Source organism: Thamnophis sirtalis, unplaced genomic scaffold (assembly GCF_051295495.1).
Source record: "Thamnophis sirtalis isolate CommonGarterSnake01/CBP01778 unplaced genomic scaffold, rThaSir2_p1.2 scaffold_3, whole genome shotgun sequence".
Taxonomy (NCBI): Eukaryota; Metazoa; Chordata; class Lepidosauria; order Squamata; family Natricidae; genus Thamnophis; species Thamnophis sirtalis.
The window spans coordinates 75,558,976-75,574,130 of record NW_028261383.1 but is presented as its reverse complement, the minus strand read 5'-3'; positions in this window follow the sequence as shown (position 1 = coordinate 75,574,130).

Here is a 15,155-nt window from a genome sequence, read left to right as displayed (position 1 = left end):
TGTGTGAATGCCAATCTGGTCTCTTTCAGCCAATGATTGTATCAGTGTTTTAATCAAGATTTCCTGCTTTGCTTCTTTATCCAGACTCTCTTCCATCTGGTTTTCAGTGGCTGGCTCCCTATTTCTTGTTCAGGAAAATCTGTGGTTTTAAGAAGGGTAGGTTAAATGTCTCACTAAAAGTTCAGAAAAAGAAATATCCTGTTTTATGGGAGGACTGGCTTTGAGTTAGTGTCACTTCTAATCCCATCATCTCCTAACTTGTTGATGTCCACCATGGTTCACAGATGTTTGCTTTCCTCTCATGATCTTGTACTGCCAATTTACTTCTGGCTGTTTGAAATGTCATGTATACACTTCTGCTTTTCCTTATGACATTCCTTAGGGACACTCCTGAAAACCCACCTCATGTGGTTTCTTTGGCCTGCTTGACCCTAAGATTAATGGAAAATACAATGTTTGTAAAACAAGGCTTGGTCTGTTTCTCGTGTTCCACCATCATCTTGTTATGGCTGAAATTCAAATATCAGTTGAATAATTCCCACTTATCTGGTAGAACATCTGCTTTGCACCAAAAATATCCTTTATCCCTAGCATCTCCAGGTAGAGCTACAAAAACTCCTATCTCAAATCTTGAGAAGTTAGAACGAGCAAAGTTTTAATTCTGTGACTGGTTCACACAACATACAAAGTCATTGTTTTGACTTAATATGTCTGTAAACAATGGTTTATGACTTAACATCTGCATGCCAACTATGATGTATTCAGTACATTTTGGTTAAGCAAGCCATGTCTTATAACGTCTGAACCAGTAAGTGGAAAGCAACTTCTCAAGTTCCTCCAGGCAGAGTTTTGCTTGTATACTGTATCCATTTTCCTAATTTTATTCATATTCTGTCTTCCACTAAGTCTTATCTTTGTCTTCACAACTGTCTCTACATTTAACATCTGGTTTCAACAATAAGGAGAGAAAATAGAGAAGAATTTTTCAAGACAGGCAAATACAATTATTCTGCAGTGGTGGGATAATGTCCATGTTATGGCCAATTTGGTATGAAGACTAGAGTAGTTTCAATTCAGCATTATACATTTATGAAAATAATCACAAGTGAAGTCCAAGTGATCTCATCTCTTCCTACATTGCTATACAATGTTATAATATCTCTATAGTTAGTCTCTTCTTATGATTATTTAAAAAGTGCTTGGCATCTTGACAAATTTAATATATTAAACTGGAGGCATCATAGCTCAGGTTTACTTAGAAGCCATACTTTCTGAGTAACCAGCATGTTAAACTAAAGAAACTTTAGACTGTGGTTACTTAACAGCCAAGGAGAGTCTGGAAAAAGAAGGACTTTAAAGAAATTTTAAAGAATGGTACATTCTGGTTTTAGCATTTGGGAATAACTGGTTGTCTTTTTTGCTTTCCTGAACTCTTAGACATTCAATATTCTAAGGCCAGCTTCCTTTGGAAAAAGAAATTTATGCATACTTCCAAAAAGCTGTGGGTGCCTTTTGTGTATTGAAAGGAAATGGTTGGTGTAAGGCCTCATTATCTAATCAAGCTCAGCATACAACTTCTCTTCACAAATCTTTGATATCTTGATTTCAAAAGCCTTTGACTGAATAATTTCTCAGGCCAGGGCCCCATTATCTTTGCCTGAAGCTTCCAGGAAATTGACACTTTCTGTGTGGGTAGTTTCCAAAGAATATGATTTTTGTGTTCCCAATGAAGAGAAGATACTTGAGTGAATCCATTGAGAGTCTTGTTCTCCAGGAAATATGAAGTTCCATTCACAATCAAGCAAACTTTAACCATCTATTCATTCATCCCATGAATGATGAAAGTAACTGGAAAACAGTCTGTATATTGTCCCATTAAAATCCATGCAAATGTGGTCTAGATGGCAATTCCATTCAGACGCCATTGATTAAACATAAGGCTACCAGATTTCAGCTCCAACTTTCCAGAGGATCAGTAGATGGCAGCAAAAGGTTGGAGGTTTCTGTATCTCTTTGCCACATCTAGAAACTTTCTGGATTTCTGCAGCCCATATTATGACTTCATTGACTTACAGTAAGTATAATTTAGGAACTATTTACATTTGTTGTATTGTGCTTCCTGTGTGAGTTAGTTTAAGGACAATATTGGAAACAATAGATTTTTTAACCCAGTTGTATAAGGAAGAAGTAGAGATCATGTGGGAAAGGACAAAAGAATCTCTGTCTCTCTGTCTCTCTGTCTCTCTGTCTCTCTCTGTCTCTCTCTCTCATACACAGAGAGAGAGAGAGAGAGAGAGAGAGAGAGAGAGAAAGAGAGAGAAAGAGAAAGATATGTGAAACTCCCTTTCTCATTAACAACTGTGGAAATTAATGTTAATTTTCATTTAGATGAAGATCTTTGAAATGTAATCCTTCTGTTTTAATCATATTTAATTCAATATTTTAAATAGTTTAATTGTTTCCACTATGGTTTTTCTGCTGCTGTTTTGCATTTACTGGTTGTTTTATTATTATTCTTTTTTTTAAAAAAAAATCCTATCAACTGCCTAGAAGGCTATGACAGATAATGCAATGTGAATGTTCCAGATCAGACAATAATATAATCTGGAATTTCTTTTCATTTATTGCGGTAGATTGAGTGATTTCCCACTCAAATAAGTCTGGCATGAAATCTCTCCTAATTTGCCTACTTTGATTTTATTTAAATCCGTCCTTTTTATTAATAAGAGTGTGAGTGCCTGAACAACCCTTATCACTACTATCCTATAAAAGTGTTTAGCCAGAAATTAGACTTAAAAAAAAAGAAATCACAGGGTGCTTATGTCAGAAATCTGGCTAATGATGAAGGAAGCCCATCATGTACTCTGAAGTAGAGATGATGTGGGAATGGACAAAGGTCCTTTTTCTATCCCTGGAGAAACACAAACCTCCATAGCAACACTGTGAAACCCATCAAAATTTACATAGACAGGACAACCTGAGTGAGGTCATTTGGCTGTACAAGCTGCAAAGGATTTTTTAGATTCTTACAACTTGGCAGGACTTCAGAATGGGTTAGTTAGAATGCTAATTACTGGCTTCATGGTTTTATTAAAATGATTAGTGAAAAAAGGAGAGAGCTTAATCAAAAATAATCACATGAGCTAGAATGAAAAATAATTAAATCAAGAAGAAGCTTAGGGAGCAAAACCTGAAAAAGCGTGATGAAAGGTAAGATGAAACAAATGTATTCCTGCCAAGGTGCCAGGGATCTTTATGTTTTGAATAGAAATCCAAAAGCATGATTGATTGGATTGTCTTTGATGAAGGATTGAGAGATTTGTTGAACGACACAAAAAACAATGAGAGTCTGGATGTTGGAAAGACCATTTTCAGTACTGCTAAGAATCTATCTTAGGGGAAAATGGAAGAAAAGAAAATATGAAGGAAATGAAAGTGAAAATAGAATAATTGCAGGAAGTGAAAGTACAAGCCCTGTATGAAAAGGCAGATTGGCCTCCCAACAGAAGGAATAGAATATGGATGTAACAAAATGGCTGTGAAAACTGCTGAGTGAATAGAATTATGTTACAGAGTCTGGGGTGGAATTCTACCAATTTGGACTGATTCGGGTGAACCAGTAGCTCCGACCATCAGCTGGGAGCAAACCAGTTTACTCCGACTTTGAAGTGGGCCCACCTGCCCACCCCTGCACTGTACTCACCTATATTTCCTTTTCCAACACCCAGCAAACCAGTTGTTAAACCAATAGGTTTATGGAAGTGTGTGTATGGAAGTGTGTGTGTCACATTAGTGGGAAGTAAAATGATGAAGCAAAAGGAATTATGAATGGTAAAAAAATGAAGAGGATGGGAGTAGGATACCATATGAATACAATAAAATATAGCAAGAATTGGTTAAAATTAAAGGAGGCAGAGAAAATAGAAGGTAGTTCTGAGAGAAATAAAACATAGTTTGAAGCCTTCACCCTAACCAATGGAATTAACCATAAAAATAATGAAATTATTTGGGATGGAAAATTGAAGTGACCACCATTTTAGCTTTGCTGATAGTACTGGCAAAGCAATACATGGATATACATATATAAACTCTCCTGCATAATCCAGATAGGAAACATGACTAGTTGACTAGATGAGCTAAATGGGTCACAATACTTTATTGTAAGTCTACATTGACAGAATCTTTCAAGTCTGAAGTACTAACTTCTCATCACTTTGATCACTTTGATCAATTAGGAAGGATTGAATGATCCTTCTCTAGGTAGCATCTCTTCTCTCATCCCTCAAGGTCATCCACATATTCCATTACAGGATGTGATGATCAAGCAAAGAAAGAAAGATCTGGTGAATGATGTTAGTATAAACTAGAGTCAGCTTTCCCTTCCTTATCTAATCTCATGTGTTTAATTTTTGAGGGAAACTATTTCTTACTCCCTTTTTGTACTTACATTACATTACTTACCCTGAAAGGGAACCGGGTGATATGCAATTTATGAGTGAATGCAATTTATGTTACTTTTTTTCAATTCTACCATTACTTAATAACAGTGAGCATCTTTCAAAAATAGGAGAACGTCATCAGCTAAGCAGGTGACAGAGACATTTCACACAGAGACCCAGAGAAATGTGAGCATGCTAACACTCACTTTATCTTCCTACCCTGCATAATGCAGTTGGCCTTTCTTCTTTCTAGGCAGCGGGGTTTTAGGGTGAAGGAGGACAATAAAAATGGAAAGATAGTATAGGATAGGGAAATGGAAGACAAGGGTGAGTCACTGGGTAGCAAAATGCACAGCACAAGTAGGAACATGATCTCCAAAGGAATGGCCTGTCTAGAGGAAAAACAAACAACAAAGGAGAAATAAGGAGAGACAGATCCTATGCTGGAAACAGATGAGGAGTAATTTAAGTGCAGAAAGATGGAAACAGACATGATTTTTTAAAAATCTAGCATAGAATATTATAAGCTACCCTTAAATCAGGGGTATCAAACTCAAGGCCCATGGGTTAAATCCGGCCTGCAGGGTGCTTAAATCTGGCTAGCAGGGCTGGCCTGGAAATAGCAAAGGATTGGCCCACCTTGCCTCTGGCAGCCAAAATGGGCCAGGGGGAGCTCATGCAGCCCTGGCATGACCGTCTTTGGACTGGATAGCCTCCTGCAGCACTTTGCCAACCAAAACATGGCACGGAGATGACGGGGGCATGGGGGGACCCCCACATGGCTTATTTTTGGCCTGGATGGCCTCCTGCAGCCCTTTGCCAGCCAAAACCGTAAACACCACCCCCTGCACCCCATTTTGTCCAGCAAAGTACTGCAGGAGACCATCAAGGTCATCTCTCCCCTCCCACCCCAGCTGGCCCACGGATGAGAACTACAATGCTGATCTGGCCCTTGAAGAAATCCAGTTTGACACCACTGCCTTAAATCAACTTCAGTGGTGCCATATAGGTTTTCAAATATATTTCTCTGTGGCTTGGCTTTAGTGGGAAGGACATTGCTAGAATTTTACAAGCAATTATTGTGCAGATGTCACCCTTGGCTCCTGACAGAGAGATCAGTTCCTCTGGCAGCATACAGGCAACAGAGAAAGAAAATATACCCTGAGTTTATGGACAGGAGACTGAAATGAAAGGATTATGCTCAGATACATGGAACCATTCCTTCCCAGAATGAAAGTGAAGAACATCTGGTTGTCACAGACTGACGATATTTGCAGCTTCCTGTACATGTCAACACTTTTAGACTATTTCAAGCAATTCTACCCCAGGGCAGCAAACTCCCCTATAGAGTTTCTGTTATAAGGTGAAAGAAAAAATAATAATTGTGTGGGACAGAAGCTCATTTCCCTGGTGTGCTTTAAATGACTTGAGGAGTGTATGGTGGTGGTGGTGTCTAGTTTGTTCAGTGCTAGAAGGAAGAAGAGTAACTTGCAAAAGCTCTGGAGGATTCCCTGGAGTCATTTTTTCAGATCTGAGCAGATGTGTTGGCTGGAGCACACTTCCCTCTAGCAATGTGTCTCTATATTCGGCAGAAGGCGTCAAGAAAAACCTAAGGTTGCTAAGTTAGCAGAATTTGCTAATGTCATGTGAGGCGCATGACATTTTTGAGAGCTGTAAGGACCACTGTATCTTCTGACAAATCTTATCTGTTTAAACCTGGAAGGAACGGTTTCCTTTTCAGCCTTATTAAGTAAACAGAGCTCACATGTATGCTGGCTTCTTCACATGTATGCTAAAGCCAAAACTGTTGGAATCTGTAATATTGATGCAAGAAAGAGGGGGGGGGGATATATCCACTGTAGAATTAGAATTAGAATTAGAATTTTATTATTTGTATGCCGCCCTTCTCCAGGAGGACTCAGGGCGGCGAACAATTCAAGGGGGAAAAAAGGGGAACATAAAAAACAAAATACAAATGATAAAAGTAAACAACAGTCGCACAACCATACATGTCGAGAGGGGAGGGAACTCATCACCCCCAGGCCTGTCGGCAAAGCCAGGTTTTGACGGCTTTTCGGAAGGCCTGGAGAGAGTTGAGGGTCCGAATCCCTGCGGGGAGTTCATTCCAGAGGGCCGGAGCTGCCACAGAGAAGGCCCTCCCCCGGGTAATAGCCAGGTGGCATTGGCTGGTAGATGGCACCCAAAGGAGGCCAACCCTGTGAGATCTAATGGGTCTGTGGGAGGTAATTGGCAGCAGGCGGTCTCTCAAGTACCCAGATCCAATGTACAATGCATACTGTAGTAATTGTGTGGTGTGCATAGCTCAACAGTGTCCCAAGTAAGTGCAGGCAGTGCTTATCCTAGTCCTGACTGAAGTTGAACCATTTCCTTGCTCTCTGAAGCCCATTCCCACTGGCTTCTCTCCTGGAAAAGGTTCTCACTTGACTAATTATTTTCAGAACTACAGTGTAACTTGAAGCATCACTGCCAGGGTTTCCTTGTTTTGCTTTGCTCTCCTCATATGCTTCTTGTTTCCTGTCATGTCGCTTAAATTGCAGAGTCTCTCTCTTTCTCAGGGAGGTTTTCAGCTGAGCAGGAACACAAGATATTTACACCCACGGTAGACAGCTTGGTACTTTCTCATCCGCACTAGGTAGCATGGCCAATAACAGGGAACTGTGGGAATTGTAATACGAAAATATCTACTTAGCTCCAGATTGCTTACTCCCACTTTAAATAAATATATATTCAGTTGCCTCTTAATCCAGAGGGTTATATTAAAGTGCACAGTGTGAACATTAGAAAATATAATGCTTCAGTACTAGCCAGGAGGTGCGGACTCAAAAGTTGTTTTTAAAAAACGAAAGAAAATAAAACCCTTAAAACATTCTGAGAACAGTGTGAAAATGTATAATAGTGTTTCCTTAAAAAGTGATCCTAGGACCCCAGGGGGCCCCTGAAGACCTTCTCAGTGGTCCGTGAAATCAAAATTATTTGTCAGCTTATGATGAAAAATAATACAACACAGATAATCTTTGGAGTCACTTAGCAGCCATTTGAAGTTACAACAGACCTCCGCAAAGCCAGTTATGACCCAGATTTGAAGTTACAATGGCGGCAACCCCTGCCCCCCCAGTCACATGATCACTTATGGTCACTTGGCAACCGGCTCAGTTTTACAGTTGTTTCCAGCCTCATGCAGTCTTGAGGCTTCAATTTGTGACTCTTTCACTGGTTTCGATAATTTCTTTTTGTTTTTTGGCAAAATATACCCATTGGGGAAAAGGGATTCACTGATCAACTGTGGCGTTTGCTTAACGACTGCCACCAAAAAACGTTGAAAGCTTGAATCTGGTCATGTGATACCTTGACTTACAACCGCAGTGACTTATGACCATAATTCCAGGTTCAATTATCGTCATAAGTCGAGGACCACCTGTACTGAAATCCCATGAAACAATCATAAGAAGCACAATGGCAGTGCTTGTATTTAATTGTTTTTTAAAGTTTTTTTAATTTTTTAAACAAAGAAAGACAAATGAAAAGATAAACATATACAACCTTCTGCCATTTCATATAGCATGTCGTTTGGTTACAAAATTTTGTGCGTCCTTTCCATGGTCACCACTTATAATTATATATCAAATCACAAATTGTTCATTAGGTAAACATAAGTATCTTATTGTTATATATCAATTCTTCAACTATAATTATTATTCCTTAATTTTAAATAGAATATTCTAAATATTGAATTCATGCATACAACTTCATTCCATTACATCATTCTAATCTGTTTAACAATGCTAAACCCTTATAGTATTGCATATATCATTCTATTATTCTTAAAATAAAAAAATCTTCAATATTTTCCGTTACCATGATTTTTTTTATCTAACCATGATAAAACAAATCCCAAACCTTATAAAATTGTTCATCTTCTTGTTCTCTAATTTCAAATGTCAATTTACTCATTTCCGCACATTCCATTATTTTTTGGATAATTTCCTCCTGCGTTGGTATTTTCTCATTTTTCCAATTTTTTGCAAATACAATTCTCTAGCTACTGTTAAAACATTTACAATCAAATATTTCAAATCTTTGTTGTATATTTCTGGTATAATTCCCAATAAAAAAAGTCTCTGGTTTAAAGTCTATGCGGTTTTTTTTGTCATTTTCTCCAACCACATGTGGATCTTAGTCCAATATCTTTTAGCTTCTATGCAAATCCACCACATATGGTAATATGAACCCGGTATCTGATGACATTTCCAACACTTTTCTGATTTATTCTTGAACATTCTTGCTATTCTCGTCAGGGGTAGATGCCACCTGAAATACATCTTATACGAATTCTCTTTATATGCTGTTGACATTGTCATTTTGTAGTTTTGAGACCACAGTTTCTGCCACTTCTCTAGTTCAATCCCATGCCCAAAATTTTTCCCCCAAGCTATCATAGATCCTTTAACCTGTTGTTCTTCTAACTTAACCTCTAGCAAGTGTCCATAGAACTTTAATTGTTAATATGGTAAATATTGATAAATAAAACCCATACAAACAAAAAGCTCTTTTGAGATCCTTTTAAAAGTGAGAAGGGATCCTGAAAGAAAGAAATTTAAGGAACATTGATACAGAAGGATGGAGAACTTTGTTGACCTTTGCACTTCATCTATTCACATGGAAAGGACGCACCTACAATTACCAGAGGTGTATGCATAGCAGAGATAGACGGGGAGTTTCAAAGTAAAAAAAAAGAAAAAAAGAAAATGAGAAATGAAGAAACTGCTTGGGTGCAGACATGTCCCATTAATGTTTAATAACACATTACAGGCCATATTCAGATGCCAAATATACTTTCCCTGAAAGACAGTTGATCTCAATATTTTCATACTCAGAAGACAGACAACATACCCAAGAATATGAAAGACAGGACAGAGTTATTAAGTTTGTGTTTAACCAAAAAGAGAAATAACCCAAAGTGAAGTTTCCAGCACTTTTAAGCATCAGGATATTAGAAGTCGAACAGTTAGTGGAACAATATTTTATTTCATATGACTGCAGTTTGATTGAGATGAAAGAGACTGAAAAAGTTTGTCAGATCTCTGAAGAAATGTTTTGCTTGAGGACGATATACATTTGCATTGAGAGGAATCACTAAAAGGCTGATTTGAGACAAGTTTCAAAACAGGGATAAGCAGGAATATTTTTCAGTTAAGTAAGGTTAGTTTTTCAGAAGGTAAGCCCTTCTGACTTTGGCAAGCAAGTGAGGTAATAATAAAGCTTTCTGATTTTATGCTGACTTTAAGAGTAGCTTAGACCAGGGGTGTCAAACTTGCTGCCCGCGGACCAGATGCGTCAAGTGTTGGCCCCACCCAGTTAAACAAAGGGGAAAAAAGTCCCAATACGTCACATGACTCTGCCATGATGACACGAGTTTGACACCTCTGGTTTAGATAGTGTCAGAGGACAAGCAAGTAATTAAGCAAAACTTGCTTAATTAGAAGAGCAAGCAGAGCTGGGGGCGTACAAAATGCAGCATCATTAAAATTTAAAGTCCTTGTGTTGCCACACAAGTCCAGTTTCCCTTTAGTGCCAATTTACTGTTGACGATTAGTTGACTAGATTTTTGTGTATCGGCTTCAAGAAACCATTTATGATGCAACCTAACAAAAGTGCCTGATTCTTTGCACCTGACAAGCTGGTTATTTTTCATTTGCTTAGATTGCATTGTTAGTTCACACTGGCAGCTTAATGGGTAGCAAGTTTTTTGGTTTTTTTTGTAAACGATTGCTTGCGTTCCAAATGAAAAACAGGTTGAAAATCTTCAGTTAAAGGTCAGTGTGCTTTCCCAAAACCGCTGCAATCTGAAGTAAGCATGACTTCTGCAAGATTTTTTTTTTTAATTAAAAAGAAAAGCCCTCTCTCTAATTACTATAGATTTCTGTTTTCCATCTTCTAAGGAGCCCAGGGTACATTGTCTGAAAATCAAGAGAGATCTGGGTAACAGCTGGATTTCATATTTTCAAAACTGGGGGTGGGAGAAGGTCAACCCATTGTTGTTCCTTCATGTTCCAGCAGACCTAGAGAGACTACTAGGTACAGTCTGAAACCATTACAACATCAAGTAATTCCCAGTCTGAATGTCTGCAACTTCTTTCCAGACTATTACTTAAACATCTGACACAAGTCGTTTTTACATCAGAGGTAGGAGGGGAAGGCTGTCCTTACAATCTGCTTGGAGAATAATTCTGCAGATCCTGGAAGTCTGCCCACTGTTTCATGATCTTTCACTGACCCAAAGAAGACATTATTTGGATCTTTTAGTTACGGATGTTAAGTAAAACATAGTGACTGTTAATTTACAAAGTAGTGGCTTAGGCTACTTTGAGGACCACTGTCTGATGAACAAACAGCCTATATAAAGAGAATAGAGTAGAGTAGAGTAGAGTAGAGTAGAGTAGAGTAGAGTAGAGTAGAGTAGAGTAGAGTAGAGTAGAGTAGAATAGAATAGAATAGAATAGAATAGAATAGATCTGGAAGGAACCTCTAGCTCAAACTGGAAAACCTATACTATTTCAGATAAGTGGCTTTCCAATCTCTTCTCAAAAAGAAGTCCTTGATTTATGGCCGCTTAGTGGTCAATTAAAGTTACAATGGACCAGCCCAGGGGTAATTAAGACTTGGTTCCAAATTCAGATGCCCCTACCCCCACAGTCACAGGATTGCATTTCAGGCAGTCAGCAACCAACCTGCATTTACGGCCATTTGCAGCGCCTGCAGTCACGGGCTTGATACATTTTACAATGGTTTCTTTACAATGGAAAACTGGCATTTATTTCCGATTTTCAGCAAAGCTGGCTAGTAGGGAACAATTGGTCCACTTGATGACAGTTGTTTTACAGCTGTTGCATTCATGGCAAAAAAAGGTAGTAAAATTGGATCAATCACATGACAACCTGCTGTATGACCATCACGGCTTAAGAATGCAAGGGGCGGGGTCCATTACAGCATAAGCTGAGGACTAGTTTCAAATAATATAGAAGATTTTTAAAGGTAGAACTCTTTTTTGGGGGGTGGTAAGAGCTTGTTTAAATATGAACAAACCCACAACAGGGTTTCCACGGATTATTTTATTTTGGGCTCATCTATGGAATTTAGAGAAAAAGGCTGGTGAACACTTAATTTAAACATTTACCGTACTAGTTGAGCTGGCAGTTTAGAAGTCCTTTCTTCTACTCATTTGTTTTTCATGTATCAGTTTCTATATTGTAGTTATTTGACAGGTCTCAGCATGTTAATTATCAGACTGCTTTCCCTCTAAACCACCCAATTTTCTCCAGGGCTGATTTTAACACATGCTGAAAATTGTATTATCTGCCCGATTCTTTCTTTTCTTCTGGGTTCTCTTCCTCTGTCTAACAATACAAGTCTTTTTAGTTTTATCTGCTTCCTAAATGCTTCCTTGGGGATTCTGGGGGCAAGCCCTGAACTAATTGAATTCAATTAGCACTCCCTCCTCAATGACATGCTGTAACTGACTGCCTGGTAGACCCCACTCCTCATGCCTGCCCTTCGTCTCTTTGGCCCAACATCTGTTCAAAATGTTTTCCTTGCTCCTTTCGTGTAGCTTCCAAGCACCTAAGTCCGTTAGCATTGGGAAAACGCAACAAAAGCAAACATACAGTGTTAGCCGTGTTGGCAATGTGGGAAAATAAAATAACATAAAATATAAAATGAAATAAAACCCAGCACCTGATTTCTGTGATAGCATGTAATCCAGCACAATAGTCTGTGAATGTAGCACGTTGCTTCTGTGAATAATACTTTATCTGCCTAAATCAACAATCTAACATAATTCACCAGGCACTGAGTCTATGAGTGTGTTAAATTATGCTGTGATACTATCCTCTTGGCAAGGAATTCGGAGTGGGGCACCTTGGTTTCCCCAGGCCACTCAGGCAAAGCTGAGACTCTGTAAGTTGTGTTAAGATAACCTAACAGCTTCAGGTCTGGAGTGTCAGGCATCCAACTTGTCTCCCCTGCTTATTACTACACCATACAGGCTTTCCAAATTCTTACAAAATCTGGACTGAAGGTCAGAGAGAAAATTTACCGATATTTATTATCCTGCCAAAATAAAATGCCTGCCATTTCTGAGAGGGAGGGTTAATAATTTGGGAGTTTTCTTATGCGTTCCAGAACTTTCTTCAAAGCTCACCTTCCCCTGCTAGCCCCAGAGGAAAGGGTAGTAAATCTATCTGGACAACTTAAAACAGGCTCATCTATTTCTTAAGATGTGCCTTGTCTTTTTAATTTACTTCTATTAGGACCCCTGGTAATGTAAATGCTTGACATGGATATTTAATAGAGTATTTACAGTAATGGGACATGATGGCTAATGATTATCTGCTTGAAACAATAAGCATTGTTTCCCTTATATTCCTCCAAGGCTACATTAGGGTAATAAAGGATTTTGTAAAGTGTATTAAATTAACCATTTACACTGCTGGCATGAGACTGCATATTTATTCAGATGTAAGAAATATTTATTCTAGCCTGCTTACCCATGGTTTTCGTAACTGTAGTTTACTCAACCCAATTTTTCAGGGTTCACCTAAAACCATAATCTAACCTCACAGATTTGCACAATATACTAGACTAAAATGTGGTTGACCAGTTTGGGGTGCAGTGTGTCATAAATGAGGCTTCTGAGGAATTTCACTTTAAGCAAGTAAACCTAGGTTTGCATCAGGACCAGTTTATAAATGGACCGACAGAATCAAGTTAACAAAGAGCTTTTTTCTGTAGTTGTCAAATTTATTATAGCCATGTTTGCAAGACATACTTATCCAGGTCATTTAAAGAGCTAGTAGGCTCATGTGTATAACATACAATGCTTGGCTTGGTCTAACTTTTTTTTAGCTTTCAGTGTTATTAACTTATGGTTCAATGGACCGAATAAATCCATAATGGATGAATTCAGACACTAGGTTAAGTGTGTTCAATAATTAATTTCTCCTTTCAGTGCAGTATTAAGATAGTAATGTGATAAAATGCAACTATGGAAAAATATCTATTAAAATAAAGGTGTTCTAACAAGTTCTAGATTCTAGGAGAAGTCTAGGTAACTGAAGCAGAACACCAGGCATTTGGTAGCTGACTCAACTGAAAGTAATGTTTTCAAGCAACTTTATCACTGACAGGATTTATTGAGATGAAATAATAGGATTACAAGCACTTCAGCAGCTGAATTATTTCCCATTTAGCACCAATTTATCTTAAAATACATTCTGGTGGAGACTTGTTCAGATTCTTTCTAACACATTTCTTGGGATCTGACAAGGAGGTGATTTTTTTTCGTAGATAACAGAGAAGCTTTCAGATGACTGTTTACAAAGTCATCTCCTAAATCCTTATCAGCCTGTGAACCAACCATTGCAATGAAGTTTTGCTTTAGAAAAAGGTTGTTCTACAGTATAATAGAGCAACATACTGTAGAAATACTATTAATAATAAAATAAAGAGAAATTAAAGTTATAGCCTGGAATTTATGTTAGAGTTGATTCTGCTTGCTTTTTAATGCTGATATTTCATGCTCTTCTGTCTTTTATTTCTCTGTAAAACTTACTTAGCTTCATACTGAACATGCAACTTCTATCCCATAAAAGTTCCCATAGGCAGAGCAGAGTTCCATAAAATACATTTTCCTCTATAGAACATTCCTGTGATTGCTAGTATGAATTTGGAATTCCATCTCATCTCTTTATGGAGCAAAACAATACCATCTTACTGCTATGTCTTTCAGATTTTTCTGCTTTTTCCTTGAACTGGGCTGGTCTCTTTTTTTATCTCAAACACGGAATATTTCCTTTTTAGTATTGTTTTTAAAAGGTTTTGTCTTTTAGTTTTTCTTTTCTTTTTAATTTTGTATATCTCTCATGAGATTGAACTATCACATAAGGCAGGAAAAAAAGGCTAAATCCTCTAGATACTATGCCTTTATACTATAAAGTCACTACTGAAATTACTTTAATTTTTGCTCTTTGTTTTCATTGCCAGAAAGGTAGCATGGTTTATGAAAGTCTCATTTCTCTCAACAATATCGTTAATGTGGATGTCAAATCAACTGCTCCCTGGGAACTGGGTGATGGCAGCAAAAATTAACAAGCTGCTACCACAAAACAGGAGATGGGGGCAGGATGTAAAAAGGCCAGAAGGCTTTTTGGAGAAGAGTTGAGGCTTCCAGCTTTCCATCCTATTGGCTCAGCCATTTACGATGTGGATCTTAAGATATTTTTAGAAGTGGAGCTTCCATGATATTTTAGTGAAAATATGACTGCTTGTGACTACATTTTATTCTGTGTGTTATTCAGCAATGGCATGGAAATTCTGAAAGCGCTTATTTTAAAATGCTGATGATATCATCTTTATGCAGATGACATCTAGACTTAATCCACTTGAATGGTGCATGTTTTAAATTGGTACCTGGATTTAGTAAGAATGTTTAACGTGGTGTGTGTGTGTGTGTGTGTGTGTGTGTGTGTGTGTGTGTGTGTGTGTGAGAGAGAGAGAGAGAGAGAGAGAGAGAGAGAGAGAGAGAGAGAGAGAGAGAGAGAGAGAGAGAGAGAGAGAGAGAGAGAGAAGTATTAGGTATGAGTAAAATTGCATTGCATAATCCCTACAGGATCAGATGTTTAGTCTGGGATACACTGAAAT